We start from the raw sequence: 12556 nt of genomic DNA, 5'->3' as shown, positions 1-12556 counted from the left end.
TTTTTTTATATTATTTGTAGGCCTAGGGGGGCCGCTAGTTCGCATGGGGCGTGCGTGGGTTGGGTATTTTCCAGCCCACGGACCGGGCCACATTGACACCCTTAATAAGGTTATATTAGACATTTTAAAAAGTTTTATAGAGAAGTTTAAACAAATTAAACATAACATAATGTAATGTAGAAATATATTGAAGATATACCGAAATCAGTCAGAGTATCAATAAGAGTAGTTACTCTTGATGATATTCCAACCACAGTATAATGCAATAAATGAAGTACCAAATAGATACGCAACTGAAATTTGATAACGCAGTTTGGAGAACACCTCCTAATCTACGGGGCCACGCCTAAATTTTTTTTTACTTAAAATCAACCCACGTTTTTACAATTATAAGGTTCAATGAATTATAAAATTAGGTATACTTCCTATTTAAACACTAACATTGTAAAGCAACTCTCTGAAAAAGTTAATAAATACAGTTTGAGCTAATTCTACCAATTATACAAACTCTAACTAACTTGAATTTTAACACAGCTTGTACTGATATCAAGTGGAATAGCTTATCCAAATAGTACTCAAATCTGTCCCTTGTGTTGAAGCTTCTTCGTAACTTTTTGTGAATAATATGCTTGAATTTTATCCCTTGAAACTTCAATTTTCTTCATGTCAAAGCTCCCAATTTATAGCGTTTAGACACATTAAAATTAAGCCTTTTTGTGCCACATAGATCACGCCTTTCACATAGTAGAGTTGATGGAATTTATCTTAGCCACATCTTTGTTGAGAGATTTTAGCAACTTCCACAAGCACATCATGGATTCATTCTTTGCTCCATAAAAATAGCTTTTATGATTTTCAACCACTTTCTTCATCCCATAATATTAAGCATCAATATTTACCAATCTAACTTGGACCAACAAGCTTATAATATGCCAACAAAAACAAACATATGCCAACTAATACTAAATTAATATTTTCATATTTATTTTGTACTAAAAATATCCCATTTGACATGTGTTGATCAAACAATCAATCTCTCATTTTCAGCAACAAATCAATCTTACATTTTCAGCAACAAATCAATCTCCCCTTTTCAGCAACAAATAACTCCCTCTAAGTATATTCATGTCTCACCCTCAAAGTATACATTCAAAAGTTCTTCACCTCAAAGTTTACATATGGTCTCTCCCTTTTGAGAAACATTAGCCAAAGGCAATACAACCTTGGCAATATTGAGTGAATGATGCATGTAGATTTTATCATGTGCACTATACAAACAAAATGCGGATAGAGAATAATGCAATAACTTTCCAAACCAACACTAGAATCTAACAATTGGCAAGCATATCAGAATTTGAGCAATGCAAAAGGGAGTGTATCAGGGGTGGATGAACGTGAAAGCTCCACAATTTATGATGGCAATTAGTGGACATACTAACACTGGATAGCTTTCACACAGACACTTCTCAGGTCCTTTGGATCCACAATAAGTACCGGGTAGCCCTCTTCCAGGTAACCACTAAAGGGAACAATGTTACACTAGAAAGCTTTCGCTCCGGGCTGTTACGTACTAGAGTCCTTTTGAAAACGTAGCAGACATCGGGTAGTCCTCTTCTAGGTAATCATCTCAAGAATTTTATAAAATGAGTTCCAATCTCTTAGTGAAAGAACATAGAGGAGTCATGATGTAGCAGTCATATATTTTCAAGCATAAAGACAATGTTCAGTAATAGTTTCTTCTCTTCTCCAATTCAAAGAATGGAATATATTAAGAGTAGTGTATGAAAGACACAGACTATTATTATGGATAGAACTTGAATATGAAATCAACTCAAACAGCATGCAACTGTATCACTTCTAGAGTAGAAAAAAAAAAAAGCACAAGCATACTATCCACAGGTTATTAATATAGTATTTTAGAAAAACTACCAGCAAAATCATCAAGCACTACTAAAAAAAAAAAAAAAGGTATTACCATTTGTCTATGCATAAAAAAGAATCAGACTAGTCTAAAGAAGTGGCAGCATGACAATTCTGGAATTGGTCCATTCGGAACAACTCTAGCAACTCCTCGACGCTCGGATAAGAGACTAGTAATTTGAGCCTCCAGAGCAATCATTTGCTTCCTTTGGTCTTGGATTAATTTCAGCTCACTTTCAAGGAATGCAATGGTGAGGTCAGTAGTGCTTGGAATGGATGAGGGACCAACATCATCATAAGAGGTTTTGTTTCTCATGTGAGCAACCTCTAGCACACTAAGGGCATCAATGTGAGTACCTGTTAACAGCCAAGGATCAACTTTGATAGGAGCCGACTTTGTTTCATAGAATTCATACTCTCCTTTCTCAAGTCCCTACAACACTAGTAAACTGTAAATTAAGTTAGGTAGAGAATCAACTCCTTCTGAATTGCACTTCCATTTCGGGCATCTAAAATTCGATCAAATAGCAATTCTCCCATATTAAATCTGATTCTCTGGTCAACCTTGAATAAGAGAAGTGTCATTTCCATTTTTACATAGCCATGGTGTTTTGTAGGCATCCAGTTTAAATATGCTATCTTGTGTAGAAATTCAAAGAAGGATGGATGTCAACTTTGCAGTTTTGATAGTGTTATTCGCAACCCAACTAGTTTTTGCCCCACCTTTTTTACTTGGCAAGATATTTTTCTTTCTTTTGTTTGGATGGTGGGAAATTCTGTTGAAGCTTACTCACAGACCGGGTGATAATTCGAGATGGAAATACTACACTCATTTTCATCTTCCGGGTTTGAATAATCTTAGCATCCAAGTCCAATACCCCATCATGCAATTTTTCGTGAGCATTAAGCCTCTATTCTCCATTTTCCCCTAATTTTTCAACAATTTCACCTTTATTTTATCACCCACATTCATGTTCAAATTGTTTGAGTTCATGCTACCAGCATCATGAAAATCATCAATCTGGGCAAAAAAATTCATCTAAGCCCTTACTTACTGGTCTCCTTGCAGGTGGTGTAACCGAGGATGAGTCACCGAAGTAGACGTTGGAAGAGCTTTGTGACCATCAACTATGGCGTAGCTAGTAGTAGAAGATGTTAGATGTCACCCGATGAATGGGACCTCAATCAATGAAGGTTGAGAGTCCTCCATGGCTGGACGACTTGAGGGAGATGGAGAAAACACACTTTTAGCACCCCTTTTTAGACCAAATTTTTGAAAGAATTTTCTTGCTTTCTCCTTGAAGAACCACCTTCCCCCTCTCTTATTCGCCTTTGATGGTCGAAACACCATCCTCAATCTTTTTAAACATTTTTTACTTAACTAAGTTATGAACTTAAACCACACTGTCATCTAATATAGAGATATTTCATGCAATCATAGATTTCATCATGTAGCAATTGTCAGTAGTTCTAATTCCTTCCATAAGACATGTTTTTGAACTATAAACTTTACAATTCCTTAGTGAACCTGACTAGCAAATTTTGATCGCATAGTTGACTGATACTGATCAGATTTGCTTTTAGACATTTCACTAAATAGACATTGTCAAGCTTAGGCATACCTTCAGCATTCAACGTTCCTTGTCCAATTATCAAACCTCTTTCACAATCACCAAACGTTACATGGTTAGCACATGCTTCAACAATGTCCTTCGGAATCTTTTGTTACCTGCCATATGTTGGGAGAAACCGATGTCGAAATACAATAATGATGACACATTTACTGACATTGTTATCTTCGTTGTCAAGCAAGTTTGCTTGGGTCGCCACAATTTGCGTAGTTTGTTTTGTTTGCAACGTCTCCAACCATGTCCTTTAATGTTACACATGAACCAGATCTTGTTAAAAAAATTGTTCACATACCTTTTGACTTATATGTTTCTCATTGACATCTCTTCTGGCACCAATGCTTGTGTTTGATTTCCTTGCCCACCTGTGAAGCCTAGACTTGCTTTGTTATGGTTATTTCTTCCTGACTGAAGAATTTCATTAAGACTACTGATGCCTATGTTAAACATTCTCACATTTTTTGAAGTTTTCTAATTCTTTTTGTAAGTATTACTCGTTTGAAAGTTTAACATCGAATGCAGTCTTAAGTTTTTCTACTGTAGTTTTTAGGGTTGAATTTTCCAACTCTAAAGACTCAACCTTCTTAATTAACACAAGGTTCAACTTACTTACCTTACACCAGTTCTTGTACATATCCTCATATGTTTCAGCTAGGTCAACATCCTCATCATCAGTCTGTATCTCTTTATTTGCCTCATGCGTTATTAGTATGGTAAGTTATAGTTGGGTTGAGTCCCTCCTTACCTCACTATCTTCTACATCTTCTTCTGTAATTTTGAAGAACTTCTCGTAGTTTGCATGTTCTTCCACATCATCAGGGTGACATGTTGTCATGGAATGCAACAAAATTGCTTGCCTGTTGTTCTACATGTCCATCATTGTCAGAATCTTCAAGATCACTACAAGTGAGTGTAGGATTTCTTTTCTTTGTTGTTTCCACAATCAACTTGAATGTGTCCATAGCCTCCACATTCGTAACATTGGACACCCTTGAGCTTCAATCTTGATTTGAATCTTTTTGCTTTTGAGTACTTCTAACTCCTTCCCCTTTTGCATTTTACCTTGTCCATTTGCTTTCTTCAATATTTTGCCAAACTTTTTTGATTGCATAGCCATGATCTTGTTCATTTCTATGTCTGAGTTCGATCCTGCAGGAACAACAGCTCCAAATGCGACACTTTTTTTGTTTCGTTTCAGGTACTTTTTTTCCAATTTCATTTCTATCTCAAAGGTCTGCAAATTTCCTATTACGACATCTAAGGTTATAGTTTTTAGGTCTGCTGACTAATTGATGACAACAACCTACATCTTGAATCTCGGGTTTAAGGACCTTAATACTTTGCGACCTAACTTTTGTTCCTCAAATTATTCACCCAGGTTTCATGCACTATTCGCTAGGTTCTTTATCCTTGCACTGAACTTAGAGGTTAACTCCATTCTTCCATCTTTAGACTTTAATACTTGGTCATGAGCAATTGCAATTTTGAGCCCTTAACAGACCTTGTACCTTCGTAATGAGTCATAAGTATATCCCAGGCAAATTTTGCTACATCTGTGGATGAAATCAACTCAAATTGATCTAGTCTAAGAGCACTGTGAATCACATTCATGTCTTTATTATTCTTAGATGACTTCTTCTTTTCATCTACTGCCTTTTAATCAAGGGATTTTTTTTTCTTCTCTTCATTCTGGTCTATCATCATGGGTGGAGTTCAAACTTTTTCCATGGCATCCTAGCATTCTTCATCCAAATATTTGATAAAGACTTTCATCTTAGGCTTCCAGTAAGCATAGTTGCTTACTCCTTTAAACAGTTGCGGTCTTGAAATTGAAGCACTTCTTCCATTCTGAAAAACAATACTCGAGTATTCCTAGGATCTTGAAAACAAACTAAGCGACACTGCTCTGATACCAATTGAAATAATGTAATGCAAAATAATATTGAATATATAACGAAATCAATCGAAGTATCAATAAGAGTAGTTACTCCTAATGATATCCAACCACAGTATAATGCAATAAATAAAGCTCCAAATAAATACACAACTGGAATTTGATAACACAATTTGGAGAACAATTCCTAATCTACAAGCCATCCCTAAAACTTTTTCACTCAAGATCAACCCATGGTTTTTACAATTACAAGGTTCAATGAATTATAAAACTAGGTCTATCACCTATTTAAACACTAACATTGTAAAGCAACTCTCTGAAAAAGTTAACAAATATAGTTTATGCTAATTCTACCAATTATAAAAATTGTAACCAACATGGATTTTAACACAGCTTGTACTAATATCAAGGGGAGCAACTTCTCCAGACAGTACTCTAGTCTGTCCCTTGTGTGTTGAAGTTTCTTCATGGCTTCTTGTGAATAATGTGTTATTTTTCTCCCATGAAACTTTAATTTTCTTCATTACAAAGCTCCCAATTTATAGTGTTTAGACACCATGAAATTAGGCATTTTTGTTTCACATACATCACGCATTTCACGTAGTGGAGTTGAGGAAATTAATCGTAGCTATATCTTTGTTGAAAGATTTTAGCAAACATCACAAATTAATTCTTTGCTCCAAAAAATACATATAGATTCGAACATCTTCCACTTGAGTTAACATTTTTTTTGTAAAAGGAACAGTTTTTAATATATAATAAGGACCATTTTTCAAAAATAAAGAGGATATTACAAATGACAATAGTTTATCATTACGTGACAGACATTTATTATTGTTGTTGATGATGATGATGAGCTTATTAACTTAAGCTTAACTCACTCAGCGTGAAGGATAACCCTGGTTGGGGTTACAACAATGGCAGACAACGGGGTTTTTACAAGACAAGTGTTTCAAGCACTCAAGCATCAACTCACTGTACCAAGAAGTAATGTTGATGATGAGCATCCTAGATGAGATTATCTACAAATCATTCTTCATAACCTTGGCAGGCCCAATGTAGGAGTGGTTCAAGATACTCAAGTAGGTTCCCTTGATTCTTTATCTGAATTGTTCATTTAATTTCATGAACCACTTAGTAGCATACATAAAAAGAAGTATTTCTCCAATAATAACAAAAATGGTATGAACAATCATGGAACAAAGGATTATTATAACACTCAACTAATTCCTATGAATAAATTAATGCATCTAACTTACTCAGTTAGTGACGTCATAGAGAAAATACATGATAAAGACATAGTGATACATTTCCTACTAGGGTAGTTTTAATAAACTTTTCCAATGTGGCTAGGTAAACTAAGCATTTGCTTGATATGCTAGACTGAATTCTTATGGATGATACTGTTAGATTGTTTATTCCTTGCTTTCGACCATACATTATTGTGTTGTCTTAAACTCCCATGTTATTTTTATCTGCCTGTGCAACATGGAATTGCTAACTGTTAATCTTGATGGGCTTCCTCTCTTGTAATATTCAAGGGATAAACAACAAATAAGTCATCCTATTATTTGGGAACAAGCAATTAGGCCATCGAACTCGAATAACCCCAAAATAAGTCATCAAATTCAGAAAAATAAAGCAATTGAACCACTGAAATCGGAAAAAAGAGCAATTAACCCAGTTTTAAAATTTCCGGCGACAAATTCCGGCACCGGTGACCATTTCCGTCGACATGCCACCATTTCTGACGAGGGCGACCGGAAATGGTGGCATGTCATTGGAAATGGTCGCCAGTGCCAGAATTTGTCGTCAGAAATTTTAAAAATGATTTAATTGCTCTTTTTTTTTTTTTCCGATTTCAGTGGCTCAATTGCTTTATTTTTCTGAGTTCGATGGCTTATTTGTGGGTTATTCGAGTTTGATGGCCTAATTGCTTGTTCCCAAATAGTACAATGGCTTATTTGTAATTTATCCCTATATTCAAAGTGGTATTTGCTATATCTCAAATCTAAACATTATTTTCGCACTTAAGCTTGTGACATCAAATCCAAAGATGGGATAATTAACCTTTTTTATGTCACAAACAAAGCATTCAAGTTCACAAATGAGAATAATTTTCTTTTGACAAACAATGAATGGCGCATTACATGTGTTATACCAAAAAGCCCAAAAATGACATGTTCTACAAGTGATATAAACGAGTGCCAAACTTGTAAATCATTCATTCCTTTTGACAAGCCACAGTTGTTCAAACTTTTGTGTCCGAAGCCAAATTTGCATGAAATGGACATGCGTATTAATTCATGAGTAAATAACAAAGTTGGCAGTGGAGATTTGTTCAATGTCAAATTGGCCTCCCTATTTTATAGCATTAACAAGTGGAGGAGATTTTATCTTCAATTTTAATTCCACATGAAGTCTATACGTGGGATTCAAAGCCAGAGAACGTGGATCATGATTGCTAACTATAACGAGCTATTTAACTATATATATATACGTTTCTTATAATGACAAGAAAAAATGAAGTTTTAGACAAAGAAATTAATAGAATTTATTTTACAATTATCCACAAGGAAACATCAAGAAGATGAACAGAGACACATTCAGAATGCTTTTACAAATTCAATTGTTGAAAATGAAAACTCAAGTTGGTTATAATTTGTGAAATTTGCAGAATTAGCTAAAATTGTACTCCGTAAATCTTTACTTTTTAGAAAGTTACTTACAAGATTAGTATTTTAAATACGTGTCAGCCATATATAGTTGAGGTAATTCATTAAATATTGTAAAATGTAAAAACTCAGAGTTATACTTGGCTGAAAAGTATTTTAGGCCTGGCCCGGCAGAATAAAAGTCAGTCTTTAACTACATTATCAAATATTTATGTCTAATATTACTTGACATTTATTCTGCATTGTTCATCAAAATCATTTTGAGTGTTGAAATTGCAACCTGAGGTATATTAAACGGTCAATAAGCTTACATTCATGCTTTATAAACTAATAACCTCAAGCGGAATTATTTTGGGGCATATTAAATAAAATTTAGACAAATTTTTGGAATAGGGAAATTAAGTAACAAGGAAAAAAAATAATAAATAGGTTTTTCAGCTTACGTCAAACTAATCTTAGTCTTTAGTTCTCCACCCCAAAAGTCACAAGAGAATGTAATTAAATCTGAGTCACATGAGATAATAAGGAAATTTTATCAATAATGGACTATAGTGCAAGTCCCTCCAAATTTTACTCCCCAACCAAGAACATGACATAGTAAAAAGCAATTGGCTAATGAAATAATGAAAATAAAAATATAGTTTCGTAATGAGCAATGATTTAACAAACTACTCCCACAGTCCCACCTATAATATGATACTAACCAAAAACACAAAAGAGAGTGAAGAAAGTGACATTAATATAGTTGAGAAAAATGTAGTACTATGTCTATGTTTTAACAAACTTTGACGCCAAAGTTGGTACATTGTGTCATTGTGTGGTTGCAAAACAACATTGAAGCTATGAGGAATCAGACAATAATTCAAGGGTTACGTTGGTGAATTAAACGAACAAGAATTCCCTCCAATATCTTCCAATTAATTAAACTTCTCTAGCTGCCAAGGACCTTGTGGTCCAGTGGCATCAAACACTTCCCTTTATACGGGAGGTGGTGGATTCGAGCCTCAGTGGAGGCAATATTGACTCTTGTACAATGCGAAATATATAGTACAATGCGAAATGTTTGCCTGGGCATGTTTGCCTGGGCTCAGTGGAACAGATACTGCATTGTAATATAGTACAATGTGGGCTCAGTGGAACAAATACTGCATTGTAATATAGTACAATGCGAAATGTACAGGTTCAGTGGAACAGATACTGCATTGTAATATAGTACAATGCGAAATGTTTGCCTGGGCTCAGTGTCAGGTTCAGTGGAACAGATACTGCATTGTAATATAGTACAATGCGAAATGTTTGCCTGGGCTCAGTGGAACAGATACTGCATAGTACAATGCGAAAGGTTCAGTGGAACAGATACTGCATTGTAATAGAGTACAATGCGAAATGCGAAATGGAGTACACTGCATTGTAATAGAGTACAATGCGAAATGCGAAATGTTACTGCATTGTAAATTGTAATAGAGTACAATGCGAAATGACTGTTTCGGGCTGTTTTGGCTATTAACGATTTACTTCATCTAAAAAATTTTAAGCACGGATTCTGAGGGTTTAGGATTAGTCTAACTGCATAAGGTGGGAAACCTAATATATCAAGAAAAAAAATGACAAACTTATTAGAATACCCATGCTGAAGGGAACAAAGCATTTTACTCCCTCAACTATACTCCGTGAGATTGCATAATTTCATACAAGACTTTGGAATCATGGGTCCCAATCCTTTTAATTTTGCTTGTTTTCTTGAGAAGACACTTCATAAAGTATGTTATTTAGGAGTAAAAATGAGAATTTATGTAGAACGACTCAACTTAGAATACCCTCACAAAATTTTTGGTCAATTATAGAGGTTTTTTTTTTTCCTTTATAATTTTCATTTGATCGAATGTCGAGTTTCTAAGAATGTCATTTTAGGTGGGTAAGTGTTTATAGTGTTATTTGACTTTATGAACTTGTACATAAAAGATTAGTTTTTATATAAATAAAGAAATATTAATTTAAGTATCACCATAGAATTTTGTTTTTAATTCAAGAATGTGCTAAAATTTTTATACCTTAAATTTTCATAGCAGCTATTCTACACTTATTAAAGGTATAACTACAATTTAACGAATAAATTAGTCACTAAGCATGATGGTCAAAAGATTGATATCTCTCTCTAAAAAAAAAAAAAAGCATTTTTTTATTGCAGTACCATTTTAATTTGTATCTAATACACATATTAATATTGGTGGGGCTCCAATTATATCTTTCCAATATAATATTTGTGTAGTTGAGTACTTGAGTTTGCATCTCCATCTCTCTTTTGAGAAATTCAACAAGTCTTGGTTAGGACTGTTAATAAACTAAATATGAACCAACATAGGTTGTTGGTATTCGTTTGTTAAACTTTGTTGAGTGTTTGTATTTGTCTTGGTATTCGTTTGTTAATATTGTTAAAAATCATGATCGTATGCGTTTGTTAAGTGCATTCATTACTGTTCATTAACGTTTGCAGACATTATTCGCAAACGAATTTGTTAACATTTGTGAACACGTTCATGAACGGTAAATAAACAAACATATGTAAGGCAGTATACTATGAAAATAAAATAAATTGTATTTTTGAATACAACTGACCCTATTAGATTGCTGTATTTGTTCATACTTTTTCAGCCTGACTCGATCTCATGACTTTCATATGAAAGAGTCACTACATATAATCTGAGTACAAGATGTTTGGCAAATAAATTGTATTTAAATAAATTTGTTCGTGAACAATCTTAAATTAAATGTATCAATATCAAACTTTCATTTTAAATTTGGGAATCTTTTGATATGATTTTTAGTTGAATTGGTCTTACTGCGAGGAGTAAACAAGCAAACGAAAGAAAGAAATGATACATATACGTAAGTAGTCCAATCTTTCACAAACCGGATCCGTGGCGCAATGGTAGCGCGTCTGACTCCAGATCAGAAGGTTGCGTGTTCGATTCACGTCGGGTTCAAATTTCCCGAACAAAATCCGGTTACATTTTTAGTCCGCTTTTAAATAATGTTTTCCCATCATTTTCTTTTCTAAAAATAGAAATTGAAATCAAATAAATAAATAATTCATTAATTATTTAAAATTTATATATATATATAGTCACACTTGTGTGAGGCCGTCTCACGAATCCTTACTCGTGAAATGGGTCTAGCCACTATGCAAGTGTAATATTTATACTAACAAATGTAATAATAAATTAGTAATAAAATATGTGTTACTTATAAGAAAAAGTAATACTTTTGAGGATAAATGTAATATTTTTATATTTTAATGTAAAAATATTATTTTTTCATTAAAGATATTATATTTTCTCTTTTGAGTAATGTTACACTTAAAATTTATAACTTTTTAAGTTATAAGTCATGATCTAATATACCCTTAAGAGTAGAATTAACTTGTAAAATAATATGAGAGTAAATTTTAGAAGAAATTGAATTCTTTTTTGGGTGTAGCTCAGGGTTTTCACAGTCGACACAATGATTGGGTGAAACACTTAGTTTGGAGATTTACCCTTAACCTTTGATTAAAAATGAATGACTCCCTTCCACTCAACCACACCCTTCAGTTAGAATAAATTGAATTCTAGTGCGATGTGCTAAAATTCCTATACCTTAAATAATTGGGCTTTTGAAAGCCCATCAAATGTTGCAATAATGTACAATTTTGTTACCTTAGCCCTATCAAATTGGAACCATGCTATTCTGCAAAAACCCAATGGATTGACTTTTTGGTGTGGTGGAAGGAACATAACATATCAGGACTTCAATTATATTTCTCACATTATCTTTTTAATACATACACTTTGTTGAAGGATTATAGTGTGTCCTAAATAAAAATAAAAATAAAATAGTAATACCATGAATTACAATGTGTGTGATTTGTAAAGATATATTTTATTTTGTAAATTATACGTAATCTTCATTTTATATACATCTGACAAAATATAAAATATAATTTTGTAGAAAACACGACATTGTAAAATTTCTCAGACTATATTACTATATAGATTTTATTTTATAATAATTTTTTCTAATTAAATGAGATCGGATAATTTACAGATATTAAAAGAATATAAAGACAATTATTTTTTTTTAATACTACTGAGTCTGTTGCAATATAATATATGTTCATAGCTACTTTCTCAACCTACTGAAACACAACGAGTCAACAATTGACTCTACTGAGGCTCAAACTCAGTCCCATCATCCATGTGGGAGTGTTAACCGGGACACCGGGTGCCACTTGACCACAAGGTCTTTGGCATATAAAGACAATTGTTAAGCATATACTATCTAACCTATTATTTGTTGAAATTTTCTATAATATTGAAAAGGTTTTGTAATTGCTATTAAAAATTGTTTTTTGAAAAGTATTGAGATATATTTGTAAGATATGGCTTATACGTGCACGACCG

General features: G+C 33.5%; 1 non-coding gene across 1 annotated transcript; it reads left to right on the top strand.

Annotated features, from left to right (window-relative positions):
- The first annotated feature begins 11029 nt into the window (after positions 1-11029).
- TRNAW-CCA lies at positions 11030-11101 on the top strand. The gene has a single exon. It is a non-coding gene; the product is annotated as a tRNA-Trp (tRNA).
- The last annotated feature ends 1455 nt before the right edge of the window (positions 11102-12556 follow it).

The sequence above is a fragment of the Ipomoea triloba genome, chromosome 8, assembly GCF_003576645.1.
Source record: "Ipomoea triloba cultivar NCNSP0323 chromosome 8, ASM357664v1".
NCBI lineage: Eukaryota > Viridiplantae > Streptophyta > Magnoliopsida > Solanales > Convolvulaceae > Ipomoea > Ipomoea triloba.
Note: the sequence above shows the minus strand (reverse complement) of the source record. Positions and strands in the feature narration are given on the sequence as shown.